General features: G+C 38.4%; 1 protein-coding gene across 1 annotated transcript in view; it reads right to left on the reverse strand.

The window, feature by feature from the left end:
• The window catches only part of GLIS3 (GLIS family zinc finger 3), a 440,244-nt gene that overhangs the window by 286,921 nt on the left and 140,151 nt on the right, over window positions 1–13,172 (reverse strand). The window lies entirely within an intron of this gene.

Consider the following 13,172-nt stretch of genomic DNA (forward strand, 5'->3'; position numbering starts at 1 on the left):
ACTAAAAGGAATATTAACCATCATGTAGTTAATGATTTTGCTTAATGAGGATAAAGACTCAAATATTTAACCTCTTAGGGTTTCTCTCATTATTTATTGTTTTTCATTAATCCTAGAATCACGCGGCAAAGAGACATAAACCACGATTTGCTTTAACTTGTTTGTCCAAATCTGCTACAAGTTTATTTTTCAGGACAAACTTCATGACAGGCCAGTTCCCCAGGTAATGTGGATTAAATGCCTTCTAAGGAAAAATAAAATTAAACCACTACCAAATGGACAGTTTCTAAATTGTGTTTTGGGATGTGAAATCTGATTTGACAGATGCTTTATATACTGTTGTTAATGCCCCTTTTGATGAGAATACCTGTGGTTTTGCTTTTACCTATAAGAGGTTTGTGATTTATGGTGACATATATATGTCTACAGTATGTTGAACATGTATATACAGAAATAAATATGTTGGTATCTCTTGCTTATGTAAAATTGTTGGAAAAAATATCTTGCAATTTAGTTGTATTTTTTTAAATCATTGAGTTTGCATTAAATATTTGACAGACTGATGCCTTAGGGATACGATTTGGAAGCTACACTCTCTCTGATCTTTACCAGATGTTTCACTGGTGATGTTTCAGCCTCAAGAGACAAAGAGGCCATTAATGATAATTTTATTTATTTAATCACATCAGGAAGATTTGATAAAAAAAGAGAACTACATATTTTGGTAAAACAAATTCTTCAGAAATATCCATAGTAGCAAAAATGCTTTGAACATCATTTTATGTTAAAAGCAGAAAGGCTGTATTGTATTTGGAAGGGAGAACACTCTATCTTACCTTTAAAAATGGGAACAATGTAACACATGTGTCAGCTCCACTTTTAACTCAGGGAAGCAAGGAGGTGGTGATGATACACATTGCTCAGCACAGTCTCATTCGACCTTTAACTGACTATTAATTGCAAAAAAGTGTACTCTGAATATGAAATGGATACTCCGCTGAAAGCCTTCTGCCACTACCAGAGTCACTCTATTGTCTTCTTCTCTCTTATCCCTGAATTTTATGCCAAGGGAACATGAAATTATCCTAATCATTGTGAGGGTATAGATGATAATCAAGATGTACTTTCTCTTAAATATTGCCTCGCTACACCTTAACTAACATGACAAAGTAGGCCTTAACTTATCTAGAGTTCAATGTCCGCACGTAGAAGCCTTCAGAGCACTGGTTCTCACCCACGCTGCCCATTAGAATCACCTGGCGAGCGGTACCCCAGACCAGTTACATCCCAGATGCTGGGGGTGGGGAGACCAAAGTGTGCACACTTCATAAAGCTTTTTTAGGGATTCCAATGTTATTCAAGGACCACCGTCCAAGAGGCAGTAAGTAGGCAACAGCCAAACACCTTGCTAGTCTTAGAAAATTCACTTAGGGATTTCAAGATAGCAGCAGATTAGGTGGAAGCAACACTCATATCCTCCCAGGACCAAACTGGAATTACAAATAATTTGAAGAAAAATCATCCTGAATAACCAGCGGAAGACCAGCTGAAGAGTCTTATAACCAAGGATTTACAGAAGAAGGCACATCAAGACTGGTAGGAAGGGTGGAGACGCGAGAAGGGCGGCCCCACTCCTGCAGGCGGTGGCTGAGGTTCCAGAGGGATACCTCCACCTGAGAAGTATGGGGCCTGATCCCCAAGCTGGGCTCCCCAGACCAGAGGACCAAAGCCAGGAGAGGCACCCACACAACATCCAGGTGTAAAAAGCAGCGGGATTCTGTCTGCAAGGGAGACACAGAGTCTGCAGCAGACACAGGCAGCCTCTTAAAAAGCCAATGCACAGATTTTTGTTTGAAGCCACTCACCATGGGGTCCCGCAGAGGGAGGGAGGCAGGGAGGGAGGAGCAGACTAGAGTTGCCTGAGGACAGTCTGGGGTTTGTGGCTCTCAAGAGGTAGTTGAGGGACAGTCTCCCTGTGCTGAGTCATTTGCTTATACCACAGATGCCATCTTTCTTGGGTGGAGCATTCCCCACTGTGTGGCATCAGCATGGGGGTAAGCAACAGCCCACCATCTCTGGACGCCCTCTCTCCCCACCCTGCAGAGCTTGGGCCCTAAGGAAAGGTGAGCTGCCTTAGCTGGGGCGTAGAGGTCTGGGAAGACTCAGAGGATGTCAATGACTGAGTTGTGTGGCTTTGGAATGCGGGCCACTCCTCCCACTTCCCTGTGAACCTGAGTGGCACTTCCCCCTCCTGAAAGATATGATAGAACGAACCTCCACCAAAGGCCTGACCTGCCTGACTCTTAATGGCTCCACCCTGCCAAAGTCAAAGCAAAATCCAAGGCAGGCTGAGTTGTGTGACTCTGGGTCAGGGACCACACCCACCACCTTCCCTAGAGCCTGACTGGAAATCCCCTGTCCCCATCTTCCTGACTCTGCCAGAGTCTCTTTCACTGTCTGAGCCTGACAGGCAGCCAGCAGGTGGAGGCAGGCAGAGGTGAATCTCAGGGTGCCTTGGGATTTTTGCTGACCTGCTACTAATCTGGTGCTGAAAAAGCCAGCCTTGGCACACAGCCTGGTCCTTCCCAAATGCACTCAAGCCCAGCAGAGGCAGCTACAAACTATAGATCATTTTTAGCTCCAAATAGGTTGCTGAGAGACAGGAACAGACTGCATTTGACATTGGGTTGCACCAGAGTCTCTCCCAAGAGGCCTAGAACCAATGCACCCAGTTGCCAGCTTCAGATAACACCAAAGCAGGATCCAATAAGCTTCACAAACAGCACATTAAAAGGGAGATCTCAGCAGGCACCAGACCCTGCTGAGGTGAAAATCATTTCATGTGGTCAGCACCTGCACAGTAGCTCACAAGCTGTGACCAAGGTTGAGACACACAGTCAACCATCCTCAGGGTGGATCCCACAAATGGGCCAATAGCAATCAAGGCTCAATTACAACAGTAGGGCCCAAATAACAAACAAAAAGAACATTTCTACAGCACCCAGCTCAGATGATCAAGGAGAAGGCTCAGGTGATCAAGGAGTCTGCCCCACAGGGCACCTACTACATAAAGCCACCCCACAAATACTGGGAGTCATAGCAGATCTATCTAATATATAGGGAACAAACACAAAGATGAAGCTAAAATGGGGAGACAAAGGAAGAGGCCCCAAATGAAAGAACATAAGAAATGTCCAGAAGAACTAAATGAAATGAAATCAAGCAATTTATAAGACACAGAACTCAAGAAAGTAGTATAAGGATACTCAAGGAACTTACCGAGAACTACAACAGTATGACAAAGGACAGATAAACTATAAAAAGGAACCAGTCAGAAATGAAGAATACAACATCTGAAGTGATGAATACAGCTGAAGGAATAAACACTAGGTAGGATGAAGCAGAGGACTGAATCAGAGATTTGGAAGACAAAGTAGAAAAAAACACCCAATCACAGGAGAAAAAAAATGAAAGAGAGGAAGGAAGGAAGGAAGGAAGGAAGGAAGGAAGGAAGGAAGGAAGGAAGGAAGGAAGGAAGGAAGGAAGGAAGGAAGGAAGGAAGGAAGGAAGAAAATAGTTTAAGGGACTCTGGGACAACATGAAGTGTAACAATACCCACATCATAGGGGCACTGGAAGGAGAGGAGGGAGAATAAGGGATCAAGAACTTATTTGAAAAAATAATGGCCAAAAACTTCCCTAATCTTATAAAGGGGAAAAAAACCCCAAAACAACACAAAGTCCAAACAAGGTAAAGTTGAAGAGGCCCACGCCAAGCCACATCATAATTAAAATGGCAAATGTTAAGGACAAAAAAGAGGACTTAAAAGCCTCAGGAGAACTATAGTTACCAACAAGGAAGCTCCTATAAGACTGTCAGTTGATTTCTCAATAGAAACATTTCAGGTCAGAAGGACTGGCATGAAATATTCAAAATGGTGAAAAGCAAGGGCCTATAACCAACACCCATTTACCTAGCAAGGCTATCATTTAAAATCGAAGGAAAAATAAAGAGCTTCCCAGACAAGAAAAAGCTAAAAAACTCTGTTACCACCAAACCAGTATTACAAGAAATGTTAAATGGCCTGTGAGGAGGAAGAGAAGGAGGAAGTAGAGGGGAAGGAAAAGAGGGAGAGGAAGAAATACAGGGAGCGAGAGAAGCAGCTGATGACAGAGGAACATAGTTAAAAGAATAAAATGGCAATAAATATATACTTATCAATAATCATTTTAAATGTATATGGCTTAAATGCTTCCACCAAAAGACAGGGATAAGAAAGCAAGACCCATATATATGCCACCTACAAGAAATCCACTGCAGAACAAAAGATAAACACAGACTAAAAGTAAAGGGATAGGAGAAGATATTTCACACAAGTGGAAGTTTTTAAGAAGCTAGTGTAGCAATACTTGTATCTGACAAAATAGACTTTAAAACAAAGGCCATAGTCAGAGACTAAGAAGGACGCTACATGATAAATGGAGCAATCCAACAGGACGATATAACCTTTGTAAACATTTATCCATGTACATAGGAAGATCTAAATATATAAAGGAAATCTTGATATGGACATAAAGGAGGAGAATACCAACTATATACCAACAAATTGGACAATCTAGAAAAAATGGATAAATTCCTAGAAACATGATATATTCCAAAACTGAAATAGGAAGAACCAGAAAATAAACAGGTTACAATTAGTGAAATTGGAGCAGTAATTTAAACTTCCCAACAAACAAAAATCCTGGACCAAATGGTTTCAGAGGTGTATTTTACCAAACCTTCAAAGAACTAATACCTATCCTCAAATTTTTCCAAAAAAAAATTCAAGAGGATTCCCTCTTTTCCCATGGCCAGCATTATCCTAATTCCAAAACCAGATAAAGACATTACAAAGAAAGAAAATTATAGGCCAATATCCCTGATGAACATAAATGCTAAAATCCCCCCTCAACAAAATATTAGCAAAATGGATCCAGCAATACATTAAAAAGGTCATACATCATGATCAACTGGGATTTATTACAGGGATGCAAGGTTGATACCTGATCATACCAATAGATGCAAAAAAAAAAAGCATTTGATAAAATCCAGGACCCATTTATGATTTGAGAAAAAATACAAAAAAACCTTTCAGTAAAGTGAGAATAGAGGGATCATACCTCAACAAAATAAATGACAAGTGCACATATATGACAAGTGCACAGCCAACATCATACTCAATGAGCAAAACTACAAGTATTTCCATTAACTTCAGGAACAAGACAGGATGCGTACTTTCACCATTCTTACTCAACATAGTACTAGAAGTCCTAGCCATAGCAGTCAGACAAGAAGATTAAAAAGGCATTTAAATTTGAATGGAAGAAGTAAAAGTGTTATTATTTGTGGATGATATGATACTGTATATAGAGAATCATAAAGGGGGCAAAAATATACGATAGGGTAAAATAGCCTATTCAATATATGGTGGTAGGAAAATTGGACAGATAACATGCAAAAGAAATGAAACTATACCACCTTCTTACACCAAACACAAGAATAAACTCAAAATGGATTAAAGACTTACATTAGACTTGAAACCATAAAATTCCTAGAAGGAAACAGGCAGTAAAATCTCGGATCTTGTAGCAATATTTTTTTTTCTAATACACCTCCTCAGTCAAGGGAAACAAAAGATAAAAATATACAAATGGAACTACATAAAACTAAAAACGTTTTGCATGGCAAAGGAAACCATCAACAAAATGAAAATACAACCCACTGAATGGGAGAACATATTCTTTGATAAGGGTTTAATATCCAAAATTTATAAGGAACTTATAAAACTCAACACACACACACACACACACACACACACACACACACACACACACACACACCCCACCCCCCCACCCACTGCAATGAAGAAATGAGCAAAGGACCTGAGCAGACTCTTCTCCAAAGTGGACATAGAGATGGCCAATCAACAATGAAAGGGTGCTTAATGTCACTAATCATCAGAGAAATAAATGCAAATTAAAACCACAATGAGATATCATCTGACACCTGCGAGGATGGCTATAATCAATAAATCAACAAACGAGTGTTGGCTAGGATGTGAAGGGAACACTCAGTGCACTGTTGGTGGGAATGCAGATTGGGGCAGCCACTGTGGAAAGCAGTGTGGAGTTTCCTCAAAAAGTTTTTCACACAAAGCTATCTAATGTTCAATCACACCATAACACAAATTCAAATAGAAAAAAATGTCTTCAATTATAATTTCTCCCATAAACCTGAATATACCTAAATCTTAATTCTTACTTATATTGTGGCTTTACTACTTTATGTTAATTTACATGTCTATTACTACTTGCTTATATACTTGAATGCTGCTACATTTTTATAAATTCTCTTCTTCCTCATGCTTTTAATATGTATTTGTTGTATTCCTTCTCCAGTGTCTCTTATAAACAAGGTATTTCAGTGTGACTCTCAGTTTATTAAAATTTTACATGAATAAAAAAATTTTTTTAAATGGAACTTCCTTTGACCTACCAATTCATTCCACTTCTGGGAACATACCCAAAGAAGTCTGAAACACTGATTTGCAATAATATATGTACCGGTATGTTAACTGCAGTATTACCTATAATAGTCAAGATTTGGAAGCAGCCCAAGTGCCCATCAGTAGATGAGTGAATAAAATAAAACCAAAAAACACTGTGGTATGGAATGCTACTCAGCCATATAAAAGAAGAATATCTTACCTTTTGTGAAAGCATAAATGGACTTGGAGAGTATTATGTCAAACAAAATAAGCTAGTCAGAGAAATACAAGTACCATATAATCTCACTTATAAGTGGAATCTAATGAACAAAATAAACAGTGGATACAGAAAACAGACTGACAGCTGTGAGAGAAAAAAGGGTTGGGGGCTGAGTGAGAAGGGCGAACGGATTAGGCAGAGGAAAACAAGACTCTTAGACACAAACACAGGTAGAAGAGGGTGAAGGAGGGGCAAATGGTGGTAGAAGGAAACTTGATTTGTGGTGGTAAACACACAATACAATTACAGGTGAAATATTGTAGAATTGTAGACCTGAAGCCTGTATAATTTTATTAACCACTGTCACCCCAAAAAAATGTAATAAAAATATATCAAATATTAAAGAAAAAGAAAAATCACTTAATTTGTCCAGGTTTTGTTTCCCTCTACTGAGAAACTGGAATACGTGGAAGGGAGTTAGAGTGTTATACTTATTGACGTTTCTTGTATGCTAAAACAAAAATAAAATATGCTTATAGTTATGAAATATTTCAACACTAGATGCAAAGCCTAGAAAACATTATAAATTACATGTGACAACTATGTTACACCATCAAGCTAAAATGAAATAATAGTTTGCTGTATTTGTTTCAGTTCTCTCACTTTTTGGGAAAAAATAGATAAAGCAAAGTCCCCATATTCCATTTCTTCCTATTTCTTCACTCTCTAGAACAATGATTTTTACCCTTTTTCATCTCATAGTACACATAAACTAATTACTAAACTCTGTGGCACACCAAAAAATATATTACATTTTTTTGCCATTCTTACAAAAAAAATAGGTATAAGGCAGGGAGACTTAAAAAAACCCAGAATTACCTTCTGGAGAAAAGGCCCCTTGTAGCACAGGCTTTCCCCATGAGGTGACTGTTCTGGGAACCCATCTGTATCAGTGCACCAGCTGGCGTTGTTGTGAGAAGTTGTATTTGGCTTCAGTGAATTTTTTCGAAGACTCTTTCAACACATTTGCCCATTTCATGATGGGTGATAGCTCACCTGCCCACATTGCAATGAGCGTTCAGCAGCTTCTGATCTAAAACAGCATGACCCCCTGACCCACCCTCCCTATTGACCCAATCTTGCTCTGAATGACTATTTTTTTGTTTCCCGAGATGAAAAAAAAAATCCTCAAAGGGATATATGTTTTATCAATGTGGAAAAGTTGAAACAAAAAATGGCAGAAACACTAAAAGGCATCAAAATTGACAAGTTCAAAAATGGTTTTTAGCAGTTGAAAAAACATCTTGATAGGTGCATTGCATCAAATAAAGAGTACTTTGAAGGTGTCTGAGGTTTAAACATGTAAAAGTAAGAATTACACAATTTTTTATAAATAAATTCCAGGTGTTCCGAATCTCCCCCCCCTTATACTTCTGATTCATTCACACTGGATGGCTATCATGTTAGCTGTTGCCATTGCTTTATCTGACAATCTAATGGAAATAGGTCAGTGCCCTTGACTAAATAGTCAGGAATTGCATGTTTTTAAAATTCATTCATTATCATCCTGGCTGGTGTGGCTCAGTGGATTGAGTGTCGGCCTGTGAACCAAAGAGTCACTGGTTCAATTCCTAGTCAGGGCACATGTCTGGATTGAGGACCACGTTCCCAGTAGGGGGCAGGGCACAAGGGAGGCAACCACACATTGATGTGTCTCTCCTCTTCCTCCTTCCCTTCCCCTCTCTCTAAAAATAAATAAACAAAATCTTTTTTAAAAAAATATGATGCCCAGGCCTCCCCTGTGGCAATTTTAATTTGAAAAAAAAAGTCTTCCGTCATCATTTATGATGCATTATATAATTGTATACCTGAAACGTGATTTTATTAACCAATGTCACCCCAATAAAGTCAATAAAAATAAAAAAAATTAAATTAAATTAAAATTCTTGCAGCACACCAGTTGAAACTTGCTGCTCTAGAAGTACCCATTATCCTAAGGTTACTGATTATCCTGACCACACAATTTTATTGTTTAAGCAATAACTACGTACCTACAACTGCTTAGCGTGTGTTTAGAGGTACATAAATTATATTACAGTGTGTACATCCTTTTGCATTTAATTTTTCACTCAACATTGTTTTTTGAGATTTACCCACATTACTTTCTCTCCAGCTGTCTATGTAGGGATTTATATTTAGTTTGTTAATTTTTAACTCCCTTATATTATTTCATTAGGAATAAACCACAGTTTATTGATTTACCTTACCTGTGGACACTTAGGTTATTTACAGTTTTTAAAAGCACAGGTTCAATAAATACCTTTTTGTGTGTCTCTCTACTACCATATGCAAGAGCTTCTCTAGGAAGGGTAGGCATTTAGACATGGTTTTGTTGGATATGCTCATCTTTACTAGATATTCCCTAATCTTTTTCCGAAGTGGTTATACCACTATACTCTTGCCAGCAATATTAAAGCATTCCCCATTCTCCATACCCTCATTAATACTTGAAAATACTTACTAACTGTGCCAAAATGAATCTTGTGGAGTGGTAACTAATAGTTATGCTTAGATGCTATTTCCCTAAGGTCTCTTCTGGTCATATTATTGTGGTCACCACATCAATGCCAAGTCTTATCAAATAAAAGAAAGGATGTGGAAAAAAGCCTTCTTCCACAGTTTATATTGAATTTACTTTTTCTCAAGAAATGTCTTTCATGGCTAATGCTGGACCATGAACCCATAAATCAGGCCATTAAAGAGGAATGGGGACATGGCCCTAGCTCTGTATTTATTTTCTTGTACTCATAATCCAATGTTACTTAAAAAGCAAACTGCCCAGTATTCAAGCCAAAGCAAATACTCGAGATTTTGCCAGGCAAAATGCCTGTGGAGAAATGAGTCAATTCATACAAAATTCAAAGCTGTCTTTGGTCAGTGACATTTTCGTGAAAATCTGTGGGTGGGTAAAAGTTTTGCAAAATTCCTTTTTGCTATTGGATAAAACTCATCCAGGAAAAATAAGCAAAATTTAAGTGGCGACCCACATTCCCCCTAATTCCCTTATTAACACTCCCAAACCTCCCAGCACAACTGCTTTCTATTGCGCACGAAGGAAGCCATCAGTGTTTCTGATCCTGGCAACAGGATCCTGTGCCTCTGCTTACTCTGCTCCGATCAGATAGGCTTTCTCATGAGACACACTGGCAGACTGAACAAGCTTCAGCTCATTCAGAGCATACCTTCCTGGGAACACTACCCTGGCATTGCAAACTCTTCACCTTAATAACAAAAAGGCCTATGGTAAAAACATTCATCAGTATACACTCCGTTGGAACCATTACTATGGATACTGTTAGGCATGGTTAGTGTACATCTATAGTCTTGGTTTACACTTTTAGGAACGTGAAACAGGAGCTGAGGAAAAAAATTCAGAGACTCCAAGACTTGTTCTGGTTTGGAAATTTGAAACCTCATCATCTCAGAAAAATGTCAAAGAATTCAGCACAATTATACCCATAAATGCTCAAAAGTTTTATTAATTCCAAAGACTCATCAATGTTGGGGTTTGATTTTGCAACTAGAAATTACTTTAGTTATTAGCAGACAGCAGTGAATGGACTCAGATATTTTTAATATAATATTGCCACATCTTAGTTTCCGATTTGAGGTCTACCTGTCTGCCTAATGAGGACTTTATTTCTCAAGGCCTTTGCCATTGGCTAGGAATATCTCTGTAATCAAGGCAAGGCCTGCAAAGAGGGCACCTGGCTTGGCTTTCCACAGAAGCAATAAAAGACCTAGAGAAGGGTGGAATTGTTTGATCAGGAAAGAGGGAAGAAACAATTCTCTTCTTCCAGTAAGTTAAACAAGTAATACATTAACAATTCTACCCCAGTTCTGACACCTAGAATCTTAAGTGATCTGAACCCCAGATCTCAGGGTAAGGCTGAGAAGTTACAGTCAGATTCTGAGGACGCACTCTCCCATGCATGAAATAGAATTTGGCATCAAAGGAGGGCCCTAGTGGTAGCTTCTTACTGTAAGCAGGCTGTCACTGAGAAGCCCTTTCACACACCCTTCTTCTACCACAACTCCCAGAAGCTCATTGTGCTGTTTGTAGCCATGGTCACCAAACACAATTGGGTCATCACATCTTTCTTGGGTCAATAAGCTAAGTGAGTGAAAATGATGACGGATTCTAACTATGGCCCACAGAAAATTAATAGCAGTTCAACATACGTAAAACAAAACTGGACTGGTTCTTATAATTCAAAGTGATCCAAGTGTTTGCAGCATGTGACACAGCCGCAAAAACCCAAAGATCACTTCATGTCTCCAAAAGAGGAATGTGGTCATTTTACTTGGCAAGGATCTTGAGCTTTAAATCAACTACCATCAGATTTCAAAGCAGTAGGAGATGAAACATTTCAGTTTTAACAGCTCTTTGTGTCTGGAATCCAAGAGTGTAGAGATTGGTTTTACAAAAGGCAGAAAAATGCATCTTTTTCAGATGTGCATTTATATTACACACACTGTCTTCCATCAATAGACTACAACTGGAGAAGACTATTAAACTTTCACAGTAAAATTATTTGTTACCAGTTAGCTATAGCCCTACAAATTAAGCAAATGACATGTAGCAACATAACAATTTTCATATATAACGTTTATGATATGATATGTATGTGTTAATATGAAAATGGCTGTCTTCCTGCTAAAAAATACATAGTCCTAAGACTAGAACTGCAGAATTAGTCAGCTCCTAAGAAACCCTGTTTTGTATAAATACATTTGCACCAAAACATGTGTAAGTGAATGTTTTGTGGTTCTAAATTTGATATGGAATGAAATCTAACAATCTGAATTTTGCAAAGATTCCATTTAGAAGTGGGGAGTGAGCAGACTAAGGGAGAGAGAAATCATCTCTTATACCTATCCTAAACAATACAATGAAAAACTTTGTATAGGCCTGCAAACATTCACCTCTCTTTTTATTCTTTCACTAAGTATTCCTATTTTTAATAGTCATGCACTTTAGCAAAAGTCAACTTATTATATGCCTTTGCAAACTCTAAGAACAGAAAGCAAATGGGGAAATCCTATTGCACAAAAAATTAATTTTGCAATATTTTTTTCAGGTAATTTAAGTCTTTTTTTTTTTTTCAGTAAAGCCAAATCCACCAAACTATTTTCAGCCAGGATTAGTCATAACTAAAAGGTTGGACTGTTTTTGCTCAGAGACTGAATGTCTTTCCTGCCTGCAATAGGCCTATGTGTTCCAAACAGAGTAAATGGAATTGCCTTCAATTGCTTGTCTCTTTCTGGCATTTTTAACGCAGAACCCTACTGACAGAAAAAGGTTTTGCTGCCTGGAATGTAATTATTCTTTTCACTCATATAACCTGGCATTCTCACAATGTATCAGCTTCAGGTTTTCCTTCAGAAAAATCACAACATGGGGCATAATGTAACGACAAGAAATGCGATTTCATTCAGCTAGAAATTCTTAAAACTCTTTCAAAAATACTTAGTGGATGGCGCAAAGTGCTTCTAATACTTGCATTACAGATATCATGTATCTGGTTTGCTTTTACATGAATCAGACAACTTGGTCAATCTATAATCAAACTTAAACATGTTCCAGGTCTTTATCATCAAGATATACTATAAAAAGAAGAAATTCTGTCTTGGGGACCCCAGTCTAAAAAAATTCCTTCTTAAAATGATTTACATATTTTACACATTTAGTGACCTGTAGCGTATTCAAGATCTAGGGAGTACCTACAGTTCTCAGATTTTAACTCTAAAAGAAATAATCCTGCCCATCTACATTAATATATTATAAAATGCATGCTCATTTTCTCCCCACGAGTTACATGAACAGTCTAAGATTGTGCAACGCTACCCTGTGATCCCAAGGGTGATGTCCTGCTTATAAACACTGAGAGTTTCTGTTAGGTGTGAAAAGATTGTGAAATAATTTAAGAATCATATTATTAAAGAGTCAATTTTGCCAAGAAACAGAGATAGTTCCAGGATTGATGTTGTGAGGGGAAAGGCAGAGGAAAAATGGACACCATGCCCACTTCCTCCAACACCAAAGGACAGTCCTCTCTTAGTTCGTTCTCTTATACCTTTTGACACAATTCTGTCATCTTAAAATTCAGTGATATCCGGTGAGATTCTGCCCCTGTGTTATCCCTTGGGTGTTTTATGCTGACTATAAATCATTAACTAGTCTCACAACCCTGGAGTGTGCAGTGTGCAGGCAGGTGAGAGGGTACATGCAACACATTTTTACTGGCCAAGTTGCTAAGTGTGAGTTCCTTTCCAAACATCAGAACCACCCCTCGCCCCAACCCCAATACCACCCTGGTTATTAGAGAGAAAGAAAAATCACTGAATATTTGTTTTGGAGAA

Source organism: Pteronotus mesoamericanus, unplaced genomic scaffold, assembly GCF_021234165.1.
Source record: "Pteronotus mesoamericanus isolate MK-2021 breed Mesoamerican mustached bat unplaced genomic scaffold, CSHL_Meso_final contig_73, whole genome shotgun sequence".
NCBI lineage: Eukaryota > Metazoa > Chordata > Mammalia > Chiroptera > Mormoopidae > Pteronotus > Pteronotus mesoamericanus.